This window comes from Crinia signifera, chromosome 19 (assembly GCF_055691185.1).
Source record: "Crinia signifera chromosome 19, ASM5569118v1, whole genome shotgun sequence".
Lineage (NCBI taxonomy): Eukaryota > Metazoa > Chordata > Amphibia > Anura > Myobatrachidae > Crinia > Crinia signifera.
In genome coordinates this window covers 44630036-44645396 of record NC_139226.1, presented here as the reverse complement: position 1 = coordinate 44645396, position 15361 = coordinate 44630036, and positions in this window count along the sequence as shown.

Below are 15361 nucleotides of genomic sequence, written 5' to 3'. Positions count from 1 at the left end.
CAAAACAATCCCTCATTACAACCTTCATTACTCTGTCCGTTATCGCATGCAATATCTTATTATATTGGCCATGATGCACGGTCAACCGGAAGTTTTTTCTAACAAAAAGGAGTGTTTAGATTAGCCTTATACTCTGAACAATCCAGCTGATATATTTTTCTGAAATGCATATCAGGGCAATGTCCCTTTTGTGTGTAAAAACAATTTTTTTTAGCAAATGTATGAATTAGAACTTGAAAAACAACATTGATGTTGATTGATTAAAACTGATATTTTCTACATTTTCCCCTTGTGTATATTACTATGGGTATGGTTATACCAGGATATTGCTGCACAATAACCAAAGTACTGATTAAGGATCGGGCTGTCTTGTACATTTGGTGATTCCACTGGTGCGGGCTCTGCTTTTAGCAGGCAAAGGCTGTATAGGCATGAGCATAATTAAGAATCCTGTTTTTTTCCTGATTGGCTGAGTGTTACAGCCTTTGTTACGATTAGTTGTTTGAGCCAATTAGAATGCTTGGGTTGTCTCCTAGGGCTTGGTACAACTGAGATTGCAGTGTCTCCTGGCCACCTTTTTTTTTAATTGTACTGTAGGTTTATTATAATTGAACAAAAATCTGTGACTTTTAAGTCAAGCTGTTTCTGTATCCGTATCGTTATTTCGATTTGTACATACGACTCACGCATGCTTACAGCGTACTGTGCGTTTGTGCAGTCATCAGATAATAGTGCTGAGAATTCGCAGCTGAGTATGCAGGTCTGAATCGGGCCCCTAGTGAGGCAAAAAAAATCCATAGGAGCATTTTTGCCATCCCAAAAAGTAATCCATACCCAGCAGTAGATAGGCTTCTATCGCTGTATACGTCATATACAGACATTGTACTGTACAAATGATAGTGACCTAACGTATGCCTGAAGAATAACAAGTATGAGCACCTGACTTGTACTGTATGTGACATTACTCATAATCTTAATGAGGACTCGTGTTCAGACCAATAAAGCAAAAATAACTAGTAATAAAAACTAATTGAAGTCTTTTAGATGACAGGAATAAACAGGGTTCTGTAGTAATAGTCACTACAGTTCTAAACATGCAGAGAAGCAGAAAGAATGTTCCTGGACTGAGGAAATCAAATAATGTTTATTCGCTGAAGTGAGCTTAGTGCAAAGCTGTATTGTTTTAGAGCAGCGGTTCCCAACCATTTTTCTCTCATGTACCCTTTGATTAGACTTTTTGTTTATGAGTACCCACATATCCAAATATCCACAGTACTTACGAGTGGAGTGGAAGTGAGAGGTAAGCGCAGGCAGAGCCAGATTAAGGTCTAAATGGGCCTGGAGCTGAAAATTATCAAGGGCCTATTATGCGCAATAATAGGGGTTGCTGCCCGCACCTAATAATGTGGGGGACATGACCAGTGTTCTGGTTGGGTGGTCTGCTCATGGGTGTGTCTCTATTTGTGTAAATACTTTCAACTAATTATATATGCCTGGAAAAGGCAGGGTGCTGGCATAAGAAAAAATGCAGGGAGATATATTGGCGGGTGCACTCCAAAGGTGCACCCGCAGGTCGCAGATGTCCTAAGATACTTGCAGGGTGAGGCGGCACTCCAGTCATAAAAAAATACTGAAAACCGACACTTGTTAGACAATATGTCAGCACCTTTTATGTGGTAACCTAAATTTACCACACCATATACCCCTTATACAAATCATGCAACACAATAGTAACCCCTTATACTGTACTTGCTTCTTACACATTATGCCACATGGAATGAGACAAAATTCACACCAATTGAGCAAAAATTCCCACTATGGCACATAGATTGAGTCAAAATTCACTATGCCACACAGATTAAGGCAAAATTCACATTTTGCCACATGGATTGAGCCAAAATACACACTATACCGGGCATGTCCAAACAGTGGCCCTCCAGCTGTTGTGAAACTACACGTCCCAGAATGCCTTGACATACAGTAGTTTTAGCATTCCCTAATTGCAAAACTGTGGCAATGCATGATGGGACTTGTAGTTTCACAGCTGGAGGGCCATAGTTTGGACATGCCTGCACTATACCAAACAGATTGAGCAATAATGCACAATATGCTTCATAAATAGGGGCATTGCGCGCCACAGGCGCACATTAAAAATTTACACCATAATGCCCATTACATGTTAAGCCTCACACCATAATCTCCATTACATATTATGCCAAACACCATAATGCCTATTAAAAATTATGCTACATAAGTGTTGCTTACCTACATGTTCATTGCCAGGGGTTTCATGCTCATTGCCAGGGGTTCCATGCTCTTTGCCATGTGGGATTACATGCTCATTGCCAAGGGGGAATACATGCTCGCGGTAACTGGGGGACAGTCGCCGCCGGGCAGAAATGACAGCCATTAACAGCCGGGCAGAGAGCAGGGGGCTGCCCGGCTGTATTCAGAGCACTGCATGTCCCGGCTATTTGAAATAATACCCTTTTCATACCAGAAAATGCAGGGAATATGGTCCCAGGATCATGCAGGGATATTCTTGGACTGGCCCCCTTTACACCAGCCTAGTCTGTGCATTTTCTGGTGTGAGGGGGAGAGAAAACCGCCCCCTTTTAAACAACCAGCTATATCTTCGGTACCAACTGACCCATTTACATGTAGCCTTTGAATGATTTTGGTCCAGTGAAACTGGGCCGTTTGGCTCCAGAGAAATCTGTCCTCAAACAACATGAACAGCCATGAAATTACATTTTAGAAATTAAAAACAAATAGTTTTACCTGCAATATCTCTAGAACCAATGAACCCATATGGACCAGGTATCAGATTGAAGGCTCAGCGATTTGGGTTCGACTGAGATCAACCTCGAGTTTCTGTGATGCTGTAGGGGGAACTGGCAGCCGTTGGAACCGGGTGGAGGTCGGAATTAGCGGGTCCCATGTTATCCTATGGGGAAAACGTTCCAGGTTTGCCTGGCGGTATCTCCGGTTCCCGGGGGGCTAGCGGCGCGGGGCTGGTCTTGTTGGAAAGCCCTGACCCTCAGCTACAACATGGGCCTATTTGGAGAGTGGGCCTGGAGCTATAGCTCCATCAGGCCCATTGTTAATCCGGCTCTGAGAGCAGGGTTGCCTACCCTCCCGGAATGGCCGGGAGGGTCCCGGAAATCGGGTCCCCCTCCCGGTCCCCCGGAAAGGGTGGCAATCCTCCCGCATATCCCCCCCATCTCCCGCGATCTGTCCCTCGGCGGGGGTCCGCGGGTAAAATGCCACGATCGGGCCATTTTAGCCCCGCCCCCGCAGTGCAATGCCTGCAATACCGGCATTGCACGGTGGGGGGCAGGGCTAAAATGACGCGACGTTGTAGGCACGCCTCCCAACAGGACAGCATCTATGTGGCCCCGCCCCCAAACCGCCTCTTTTTCACTCCCAGATATGGCCCCGCCTTCCCTGCGTAACAGAGCTGGCTGCCCTCTACCGGAGAGGGCAGCTCAAAAGTCGGCAAGTATGAGTAAGCGTGTCCTTATATTAAGGGGTAGCGGAGTAGTGTGCGGTCAGGAATCGGGTCCCTCTGTGTCTGGCTGCCGGCTGTGTACTGTCTCTGGGGTTCCCGCTAACACCTGGAGGATTACTGCTGCTGCTCAAGTAGCTCCCAGTGGATTGCTGGTCAGGCAAAAGCACAGGAGATGCTGATGACGCTGCAGATAGAACTTGGAAGTGACACAAACGTGGTTCATCTCCATGGCAATGGGAGACATCTTCCGCCACCGGGAGACTTCTTCTGCCATTACCAATATTTTTTTCAAGTACCCCCAACTGGTCTGCAGTGTACCCCAGGTTAGGAACCACTGTTTTAAAGGAATGGCTCAGATTGTAGGGAGATGTGCTAATCCGTGGATAATGATAAAGTGGACGGTAGTAAAGTACCAGTCAATCAGCTCCTAATTGTCATTTCCAAACAAAGCCTGCATCATGGCGGTTACTAGCTGAATGGTTGGTACTTTGTCTTTCTCGGTGTTATTTCTCTCCTAGCTTTGTTCATAGACTCCTTTATATCTCTCTACGTTATCACTCTCCAGGTTAGTTACAGTGGTGAAGAGAGGGGGGAGGGACTAATTACCCAGGCCCAGGTCTGAAGGAGTGGTCCAGTGGGGCCCCCATTACCTGGCAGTATAAGCTGCATCAGCTCGTCTCAACTCATCCCATGCTGCTGTGTGGTCAGGTAAAAGTGCTATTTTTTCTGTATTTTAGCCACGATTAGGCCACACCCCCTAAAATGTCAGACTCTACTGCCCTAACAACTACTTTACAAATTACTTCCAGAATTAAAATCTGCACAAATAAATGTATTTCTTCCATTATTCATTTATATGCATAAACTTTCCCTTATTTATTCAGGCCTGAAAACCATCCCGCTGATGTTACAGTCAGTGCCCCATGACTGCTATCACCAGTGCTGCAGAAATCAACTGAAAAGAACTAAATATATCAGCAAAATCTTTAAAAAAAGAAACAAAAAAACCACAGGAATAACATGCAGACTCTGGCACTAAACTCCTGACGGTTGATGTCTTTGCTTACCAAGAAATCATAAGCTTCAATACACAACAATATGAATAAAATAAAACCAGGAGAAATGGAAACCTCATTAATCAAACAATGTTGGCAATGCAGCCCCAGCACATAGGTTTGTACCAAATGTGATTCTATAGGCAGGGGCGGTGCAAGCCTCCCCCCCGCCCCAGGCAAATCCGGATATTGCAGTGGCGATACCATGTCCAGGGAGGAGGGCAGCGTTCATTGATGGGCGGGATGGGGGGGGGGGTAGGGAAGCCCACTGTCTTACCTGCTCCTCGCTCCCAGCTTTCTATGGTACCTCTATGGTACTTCTCCTCGGCGGCTCATTACCGCCCTCCAGTGGCCGGCGCCCTAGGCAAATGCCTGGCTAGTGGTGCCTGCCTAGACCTGCCTAGTGGTGGTGCCGGCCCTGTCTATCGGTACAGATGGAGCGCCTCTCAGCCAGCGCCGGGGCTTGCCCGATGTGATCGCCGGCAGAGAGACGACTCATGCGCGCGTGTCTCCTTCTGGCTGCTGGCGGTTGGCGATCCGATCACCAAACCCCCGCTGAATGGGAAGGGCTCCATCTGTATGTGGTCCCTGGGTCGGCAATGTAGATGAGGGCCAGGGCTTTCTTCCAGAATTAAAATCTGCACAAATAAATGTATTTCTTCCATTATTCATTTATATGCATAAACTTTCCCTTATTTATTCAGGCCTGAAAACCATCCCGCTGATGTTACAGTCAGTGCCCCATGACTGCTATCACCAGTGCTGCAGAAATCAACTGAAAAGAACTAAATATATCAGCAAAATCTTTAAAAAAAGAAACAAAAAAACCACAGGAATAACATGCAGACTCTGGCACTAAACTCCTGACGGTTGATGTCTTTGCTTACCAAGAAATCATAAGCTTCAATACACAACAATATGAATAAAATAAAACCAGGAGAAATGGAAACCTCATTAATCAAACAATGTTGGCAATGCAGCCCCAGCACATAGGTTTGTACCAAATGTGATTCTATAGGCAGGGGCGGTGCAAGCCTCCCCCCCGCCCCAGGCAAATCCGGATATTGCAGTGGCGATACCATGTCCAGGGAGGAGGGCAGCGTTCATTGATGGGCGGGATGGGGGGGGGGGGTAGGGAAGCCCACTGTCTTACCTGCTCCTCGCTCCCAGCTTTCTATGGTACCTCTATGGTACTTCTCCTCGGCGGCTCATTACCGCCCTCCAGTGGCCGGCGCCCTAGGCAAATGCCTGGCTAGTGGTGCCTGCCTAGACCTGCCTAGTGGTGGTGCCGGCCCTGTCTATCGGTACAGATGGAGCGCCTCTCAGCCAGCGCCGGGGCTTGCCAGATGAGATCGCCAGCAGAGAGACGACTCATGCGCGCGTGTCTCCTTCTGGCTGCTGGCGGTTGGCGATCCGATCACCAAACCCCCGCTGAATGGGAAGGGCTCCATCTGTATGTGGTCCCTGGGTCGGCAATGTAGATGAGGGCCAGGGCTCTCCAACAAGTCCAGCCCTGCGTTGCTAGCCCCCTGGGAACCGGAGATACTGCCAGGCAAAGCTGGAACGTTTTCCCCGTAGGATAACATGGGACCCACTAATTCCGACCCCCACCCGGTCCCCGGGTCGGCAATGTCTAGGTTGACCACTACTGATCAACAGTGACTAGATTGGCACCTAAGAATGGGCGACATGCCCTAATTCAACATTGACAGAAGTTTGACGCAAGCTTAAGGTCGGCATACGTTTTTCACTTTTTTTTTTTTCAAAAAAAATGGTGGTTTTTCATATTTTACTATCCAAGCGGGCATAGAGGGCGAGATGTACAGTACTAAGCCTTTGAAGGCGAGAAAATTACCTCCTACCTGTCATTTTTCAATGGGGTTTGTGGGGAATGTCTCCTTTGCAGTGGGATAAGGGTCTCCCTTTACAGAATGTGGCGCTGCAGGCTGTATTATTTTACTGAACTTTTTAGGGAAGATGGGGTGGCCCTGACTATGCCTCTACTGAGATCACTTGTAGGAAATAAAAACTTGCTCAATATGCACAAATGCATCCCAGCATTCCCACATGGACGGTGTAACGGTTAGCAGCATTACTGCCTCACAGCACTGAGGTCATGGGATCGATTCCCACCATGGCCCTAACTGTGTGGAGTTAGTACATTCTCCCCGTGCCTGCATGGGTTTCCCCCGGGTACTCCAGTTTCCAAATTTACTGGTAGGTCAATTGGCTCTCAACAAAATTAACCCTAGAATGTCTGTGTGTGTACATGTAGTAGGGAATATAGATTGTAAGCTCCACTGGGGCAGGGACTGATGCGAATGTTCAAATATTCTGTAATTTGCCATATTTAATGTGCCATGAGGGGGCGGAGCCTAAGGTCCTTCATTGTCCCCACGGGAACTGTCAAGGACAGATAAAACAAGTCCGGGGAACAGCTCTGCATTTGTGCGGAAACAGTGCAAACTATCCACGCATTTTTCTTTTGAGTAATTTACACCAACTTTACTCCCTTCTCTGCATCAATCCAAAGCAGTTTGCATCTCTAATTAATTTCTGACGTATAAATCTATCTTAAATTTCTTGGAAAGAAAGCAACAATTCTTGGATTTGAAAACAAATTAATCATTTTAGGGGAAATTGCTGTATTATTAATAACATAACAGAGCTGTGGGACAATAGCAGCAGTTGTGTTGCACCTCATGTTTTAATGTTCAATTCTGTATTTCGGAGTGTTTATTGATGTTCTGTTAAGAATTGTGAAAAATGAATGCTATACCTGTTTATGAAAATGAAGGCCTGCAGAAATCTTTTTTTTTAGCATCTCTCAAAATAATATAATGACAGTCCCATTTGAATCTGTTATTAAAAACTGGGCTTCGATAGAATGCTAGAAGGCAGATAGTCTGACATTGCCACCTAGTGACCAGACGCTGCACTTTTCAATGTCAGAATTGTATTCTGTTTCGTAGCATCTGTATAGGAAAAAATGAAACATACTGTAGGTCCTGATTCCGAATTGGTAAAGTACTGTAAAATAAAGTACTGTCACTTTGCACCTGGGCAAAAGTATGTAGCACTGCAGGTGGTACAGATGTAACATGTGCAGAGGGTATGCCGTCATTAGATCTACAATGTTTAGGTCAACATCTATTGGTAGACAGTCAAAAGGTTGACATGGTCAAAAGGTCGACAGTCAAAGGGTTGACATGGAAAATGGGTACTCTTTACCTAGGACGGCGCCCATCGCGGGCATCGCGTCCATCGCATGCACTAAAGTAACGGGTGCGACGCGACCGCCGCGATGCCCGCGATTTCCCATAGGGATCAATGTTAAATTTTTCAATGGATGCGATTTTTCAGTACAATGCCTCAATGCCCGCGATTTTTCCATAGGAAACAATGTTAAATGGGCCACAGAGCCCAAATAGCCACCCTTAGCAGTGAAATGTCCCCCACAATTGTTAACGACACCCCACGATCCACGCGAACCCGAAGCGTGGCGAGCGCAGCGAGCCTGCAAGGGGCGGCGGTACGCGTCCTCCGACCTTTTCATACCCCCACTATCCATGTCGGCGTGGAGTTGAGAATAGAATAGTGTGGCGAGCGCAGCGAGCCACCGAGCCCGAAGCGTGGCGAGCGCAGCGAGCCCCGCGAGGGGCCGCGGATACCTTCACAGGTAAACGCGGCCCTACGCGGGCTTTACAGGTATCCGCGTCCCCTCGCGGGGCTCGCTGCGCTCGCCACGCTTCGGGCTCGGTGGCACGCGTGGATCGTGGGGTGTCGTTAACAATTGTGGGGGACATTTCACTGCTAAGGGTGGCTATTTGGGCTCTGTGGCCCATTTAACATTGTTTCCTATGGCAAAATCGCGGGCATTGAGGCATTGAACTGAAAAATCGCGTCCATTGAAAAATGTAACATTGATCCCTATGGGAAATCGCGGGCATCGCGTCGGTCGCGTCGCACCCGTTACTGTAGTGCATGCGATGCCCGCGAGTTTTTACACCCGATGACCGCGATGGACATCGTGGGCGCCGTGCTAGGTAAAGAGTACCGGAAAAAGTCTACATGAAAAAAAGTCGATATGAGGTTTTAATTTTTTTTATGAGCCGACGTGTCGACAGGCGGTATTTCATACCCTACCATCCACTACAGCAGTGATTTTCAACCTTTTTACCTGGAGGCACACTAAATAAAATGTTAAAATTGCCAAGGCACACCATGAGATCCCCACAGGTCAAAACACATTGGCCCCCACAGGAAAAAACAAACCTATTGGCCCCCCATATAATAAACAATCACACTGGTCCCCACAGGTAACAAAAATAAAATACATTGGCCCTTTGCATGAAAAGAAGAGACCAGTAAATAACAGTTGAACTGTTGGTGGCTGTAAACTGGTGTGGACATCTCTAGATTTGGAGGCACAGTTGAGAACAGCTCAAGGCACACTAGTGGTTGAAAAACACTGCACTACAGTGGTTGAAAAACACTGCACTACAGTGTGGGCATGCCTGAGAATGTACTGTAAATAGTGTGCCGAGCGCAGCAAGGCACCGTACCTGAAGGATGGCGAGCATAGCGAGTCGTGCAAGAGGATGCAGTGCACTTAGACGGTGTCCATACCGACACCCAAAAAAACCATGAAAAACTCACGTCGACCTTTCTCATGTCAACCATGTGACCACGTTGACCTTTGTGAATGTCAACATTTTGGCCATGTCGACCTTATGACTTTCGACCTTTTGACCCTGTCGACCTTTTGACCATGTCTAACTTTTGACCCTGTCGACCAATAATGGTTGGCATTTTGACTGCAGACCAAGATAATGTAGATCAAATATACCGTAACCTGTGCACAGAGAGTTAGATTTGGGTGAGGGGTGTTCAATCTGAAATCTAAATTGCAGTGTAAAAAAAAAAACCTCTGTCTCTTGTCTGTGGGTTACATGCGAAAGGAGCCAGTATTTACCCTGCACATAAAAATTATAAATGTATTTGCTCCTTTTTGCATTGCAACAGGGTTTGTTCCAGATATATCATAAAAGGGGTTATTCAGACCTGATCGCATGGCTGCTAAATTTCAGAGCCCTGGGATCAGGTATACATTGCCCCGCCAGAGTGAAATACCCCAGAAAGCTCCAGTTGTGCCTACCGTAGCCCACACCCAGGCTTATCACTTGAGCAGCTAATACGCCATCAAGAGCAATTACCTTCTGCCCTGGAATCACATATATCAGGAGAACACAGGTGCTGCTAATCATCACAACTCTGATCACATCAGTTTCCTTGCTGCTGCTGCTCTAAAATCTGGACCGGATCTTCCACATTACCTTCATGTGTGAAGATGCTGTCCCTGCCACAGTATACTGTGTGTTCTTTAGATATATCTTAAGCAATCTGTGGCATAAGCTATATATTGAGATATACAGTACAGTAGCTTGAGGAAATCATATGTGAAAATAAGCATTCATGTACAAAATCGTAAGTTCCGGACTCGCAGGACGCTGCTGGGGAGTTCAAGAGAAATCAAATGCGACATCAACTACAGATGTATTGCAGTAGTACATGGACAGCTTTACTTACAAATCTTAATCAGGCCAATAGACTGTAAGCTCCACTTGAGCAGGGACTTATTCTGTACAGTATGTCTGGAACAAACCATTTTGCCATGCAAGGGGAGAAAAAAAAAAACATTTATATTTTCTCTGTGCACTGTAAATACTGTCTGCTTTTGCATGTAGAACACAAAGTGAAGCCTTTCATTCACTATCTGTTCCCTGCTAGGTGAACGTCATGCACAAGCGCCTACTGACTGTTACACATGCACGCGACTCAACAACAGTGAGGAAGATACCATTGAGGAGGAGGGTTCACTGGACCTTCCCAGAGTGGTAAGTGATATTGAATACCAATGGAACATTCACTAGTATCACTGCAATTCTAAATTAAATATGCCACTGGTAATAAGATATTGTTAAATTGGACTCTAAGAGTTACATTGGCAAGCGCGAGTGGTGTCATAAAGGGGATGGTATAAATATGGAATATTGCTAAAAGCCATCATTTACATTTTAAAACTTTGATTAAAGTACAATAAGTAAAAGCATACACTACAAAGTTCTATCTATACACTCAACTACGATTTTCAGTATAGGGGCCAGATGTACTAAGCTTGAAAAGTGAGAAAATGCAGAGTGATAAACCACCAGCCAATCAGCTCTTAACTGCCATGATAGGTAGGAGCTGATTGGTTGAGGGTTTATCACTGTCCATTTAATCACTTTTCAATGTTTAGTACATCTCGCCCTGTGTTAACCTTTTTGGTCAGCAAATATCGACTTCAAATATATTAAAACTCAAAATATATGTACACTTTTCGATATCTGTTTCATTTCACCACAAGTGTTCAAATAAATGAACAGAAAAATGTATTAAGTAGTCTTTTTGGATAATCACGGAAGTCTACAAACAATATTTCAATTAAATAGGTGTCACAGAAACAGACAGATGGTGAGGAATAAAATAAAATCTTGTAACCGAATAAAAAAGGGATAAAGTGGACCTTAGGAAATAAGATTACAAGACAAAAAAAAAATGGTTTCTGAAAAATCCAATTTTCAGACTGGAAACTGATTCTCTGTGATCATACTCTGCAGACCGCGGTAGGGATGTATCCAGAAAATGTCATTTATATCCATGAAATAATTAACTGTTTCATATTTTTTTTATAGTTTTTCACTCAATATATCTGTCTGCTCAGTATAGTGGTAATGAACAAATTGTATAATTATGTGGCATCACTAACCTACTTATTTATTTATTAACATTTTCTTATATAGCGCACACATATTCCGCAGCGCTTTACAGAGAATATTTGAACATTCACATCAGTTCCATCAGGAACTTACAATCTATATTCCCTACCACATGTACACGCACACACAGACATTCTAGGGTTAATTTGTTGAGAGCCAATTAGCCTACCAGTATATTTTTGGATTGTGGGAGGAGACCGGAGTACCCGGAGGAAACCCACGCAAGTACGGGGAGAATATACAAACTCTGCACAGTGACCTGTGCTGTGAGGCAGTAATGCTAACATAACACCATCCATACTGCCCCATACAACCATACAGATGTAGCCGTGCTCATCTTTGGTGTTCTCATCTACTGCCAGGGGCGCGCGTGCACGAGATGCTTGCGCGCCCCGTGGAAACGGAGCCTGCCTCCAGAAATTTCTTGGAGGATGAAGGCGGCGTTACTGAGAGCGGTGTCTCCACACTATTTCGGCTGTGGAGGATATAAATCATGTGAAATGTATCAAGCTTCAAAAACTGATAAAATGGAGAGTGATAAACAACCAGCTTCTAACTGTCATGTTTCCATCTGGAAAATGACAGTAAGGAGCGGATTGGCTGGTTGTATATCACTCTCCACTTTATCACTTTTTGAAGCTTGACACATCTAGCCCTCAGTCTCCGTACAATGGTGGTACTTAAGCAAACCCACCTCTATCATGGTACCTAAAAATAAATATCTGCTATGCTTCCCATTCACTTGCCATTCTACAGTTATATGTCTGTACAGAAGTTCCTGGCATTAGCACTACTGCCTTCAAAAATTTCCATGGTGATATTTTGTCAGCTGGGTTGACCAAAAAGTAATCTTCCAAAATGTTTTCGCTTTATGGCCTCATTTGTACCTACTCAACCATTTAAAGATCATCACAATCCTCAAGCCCCCTAGCTCCCTACTGCTACTTCTAATACTTCTCTTCATTTGAAGAATGTTTCCCTCCTGGACCTTGTTATTTGAAGTCTCTACCATGTCCCCCTTTCCCTTCTCTGCCCCAAACTATACATATTGAGATTTATTTAAGTATTTCCAGGTAAGTTTTGTGATGTAGGCCATGCACCATTTTAGTTGCCCTTCTTTTTACAGTCATTAATGTATTTATATCCTTCTGAAAATATGGACTCCAGAACTGGACACAGCATTCTAGAGGGTGCCGGACGGGGTCCCGACAGTCGGGATCCCGACAGTCATTAACCCGACGTCGGGATCCCGACTGTTGAAACACAGACGTCCGGGTTCCCGACGGCTGTCGGCTATGTTCCCTCGTGGGGGTCCACGACCCCCATAGAGGGAGAATAGAATAGGTGTCGAGCGTAGCTTGCCACCGTGCCCGCAGCATGGCAAGCGCAGCGAGCCCGCAAGGGGCTTTGTTGCGCTGGCCACGCTGTCTGAGACCAGGCAGTCGGGATCCCGACGTCGGGATAATGACTGTCGGGATCCCGACTGTCGGTGAATCATACCACACCCCATTCTAGATGAGGTCATACTTATACATTAAACAGCTATAGGGGGTATTCAAATTCTTGGCCAGGTGAAAAATCAGCAATAATTTGCTGATTAGTATTCTAGTATTTGAGTCCAATTTTGAGCGTGCCTTTTCACTTTTTTGGGGGGAGGCGAATCAGGATGAGCGAAAACGGACACAAAAAGGGGCGAAAACAGCCGCAGATCGACCAAAATATGTGAATTTTTGGCAATTTCGCCAATCCACGCGATTTTCGCCAAAGTAGAATATTTTGCACAGGTGAACAATCAGCACTGAGATTGAACAGGGAGATTCGAATTTGCCCTATTTTTTTTTTAAATTGCAGATATTACGCTTCGTAAAACATTTTCCCGGGATTGTCTATGTGTCTTGAAGTTCTTCACATCTGCCCACCGTGTAGCCTTCTCCCTAACATTTGGTATTGCGCTTCTTCTTTTCCCACATGCCACTTACAAAGTGAACTTTTTTCAGCCTGTGCAGTAACTTTTCTTGCATTTTTTTGCTGTCTCTAAATTTTTCTATAAGTATTTTGAAATTATCATCAAATTCTCATTTTATGTTTCTCTTGGCAGAAATAGACTTTCACACTGTTCTCTCTGACTCACTCCTGAGAGTGTTTTGTTCGCTTTCATGCTAAATCATTCTGTCGTGCATTAAATCTTTAAAATCGCCATATTTATTGGCAGACATCCATGCATATTATTTTTTATGCATTGATTTTTTTTTCCTTTTGACCTAAATGTTGATGAGAATTCAAGGACTATAAAGTTTAAAATTATTAATTTACAACAATAAATGTCACCAAGTTTCCTTCTTGTTGAAATTAACCTCTTTATAGTTTTGTGCAATGCAGGATATTTAAGGAAATGGATAAACAACTTGATTTAATTTCAGTATTAAAGCTCTACTACAGCAAGACATTATATGCAGCTGGGGCAACAATTACCGCACAACATCCCATTGATTTGTAGCTAATCTCTACTATAGCACTACAGTATCTACGGGTAAGTGCACTACAGCCTCCACTGTAGCTCAGAGTGGAACTTAGGGGTAGATGTATGAAGAATTAATAAGGGAGGAGAAGTGATAAAGTGCCTGGCAGAGGTGTAACTAAAACTTTGTGGGCCTCATAGCAAAATTTATAATGGGGCCCCCCACAATGTCCCTTACACATTATATGACACACCGCAATGCCCATTACACATTATGCGACACACGGCAATGCCCCTTACATATTATGTGACAAACCGTAATGCCCCTTAAACAATATGCGACACACCACAATGCCCATTACACATTGTGTGACACACCACAATGCCCCTTAGATATTATGTGACACACCACAATGCTCCTTACATAATATGCGACACACCTTATTGCCCCTTACACATTATACCACATGCATCAATGCCCAACACACAAGATGCCACACACTGTAATGCCTGTTATATATGGAATGCGGTCAGCATCCTGGCAGTCAGTATGTTGGGATCCAGTATACTGACGCAAGCATCCTGACTGCTGTCAAAATACCGGGGCCGGAACTTAAAAACAAATGGGGGGTGGACTCTTGCGACACAGCAAGCCCCAATGAGTAACCCCTGTACTTAAACTGAATGCACTCGATGCAACATCATCTTAGCAGTGACACTTTACACAGACCCCGCAGGTGCTGGCTCCCCCGAGCCGCTGTGTGGTCTGCAGGACAATAAAGCCATGTTAATGTTTGCTGCGATGTGGCATTCTGCGCCAGCCACTGGCGTAACTATAAGGCCGCAGCCCCTGCGGTGGCGGGGAGGCGCCGGGGGTCTGCGGGCGCTATTTTTTCTCTGCCAGCTCCCCACTGCTTGTGGGTGCAGCGGGGAGCTGGCAGGGGAGTCCGTGCGGCACGGAGGTACCTGTATTCAGGGAGAGCCTGGAGGTCCCTGTGCCGCTAAGTATGATGTTGCCGCCGCCGGGGTCCCTGCAGTGAAGTGGAAATAACGCGCTATCTCCGCCGGAGATAGCGCGTTATTTCCACTTCACTGCAGGGACCCCGGCAACATCATACTCAGCGCCGCAGGCGCAGGGATCTTCAGGCTCTCCCTGAATACAGGTACTGTACCTCCGCGCCGCACGGACCCCCCTGCCAGCTCCCCAGGGGGGTCTTTTAACGGGGGCAGCGGCTAAATTGTCCGGGGGGGGGGGGGCGGCGGCGAAATTGTCCCGGCGGGGGGGAGCAAAAGTTTTCGTTACGCCACTGGCGCCAGCCTGTGACTACTTGTAACTGGTGATCTCTCCATTAATTTCTAGTGGTACAATCACCGCCTGTGAATGGTCACAGCCAGGTGCAGCATGCCAGATGGCAGCAAACATTAACATTGTACAGGTCAGATAAAACACATAAAAAAAAATGAAAACTAAATAAAACATTTTACATTTATTATTTCAATATAATCATATAACTGA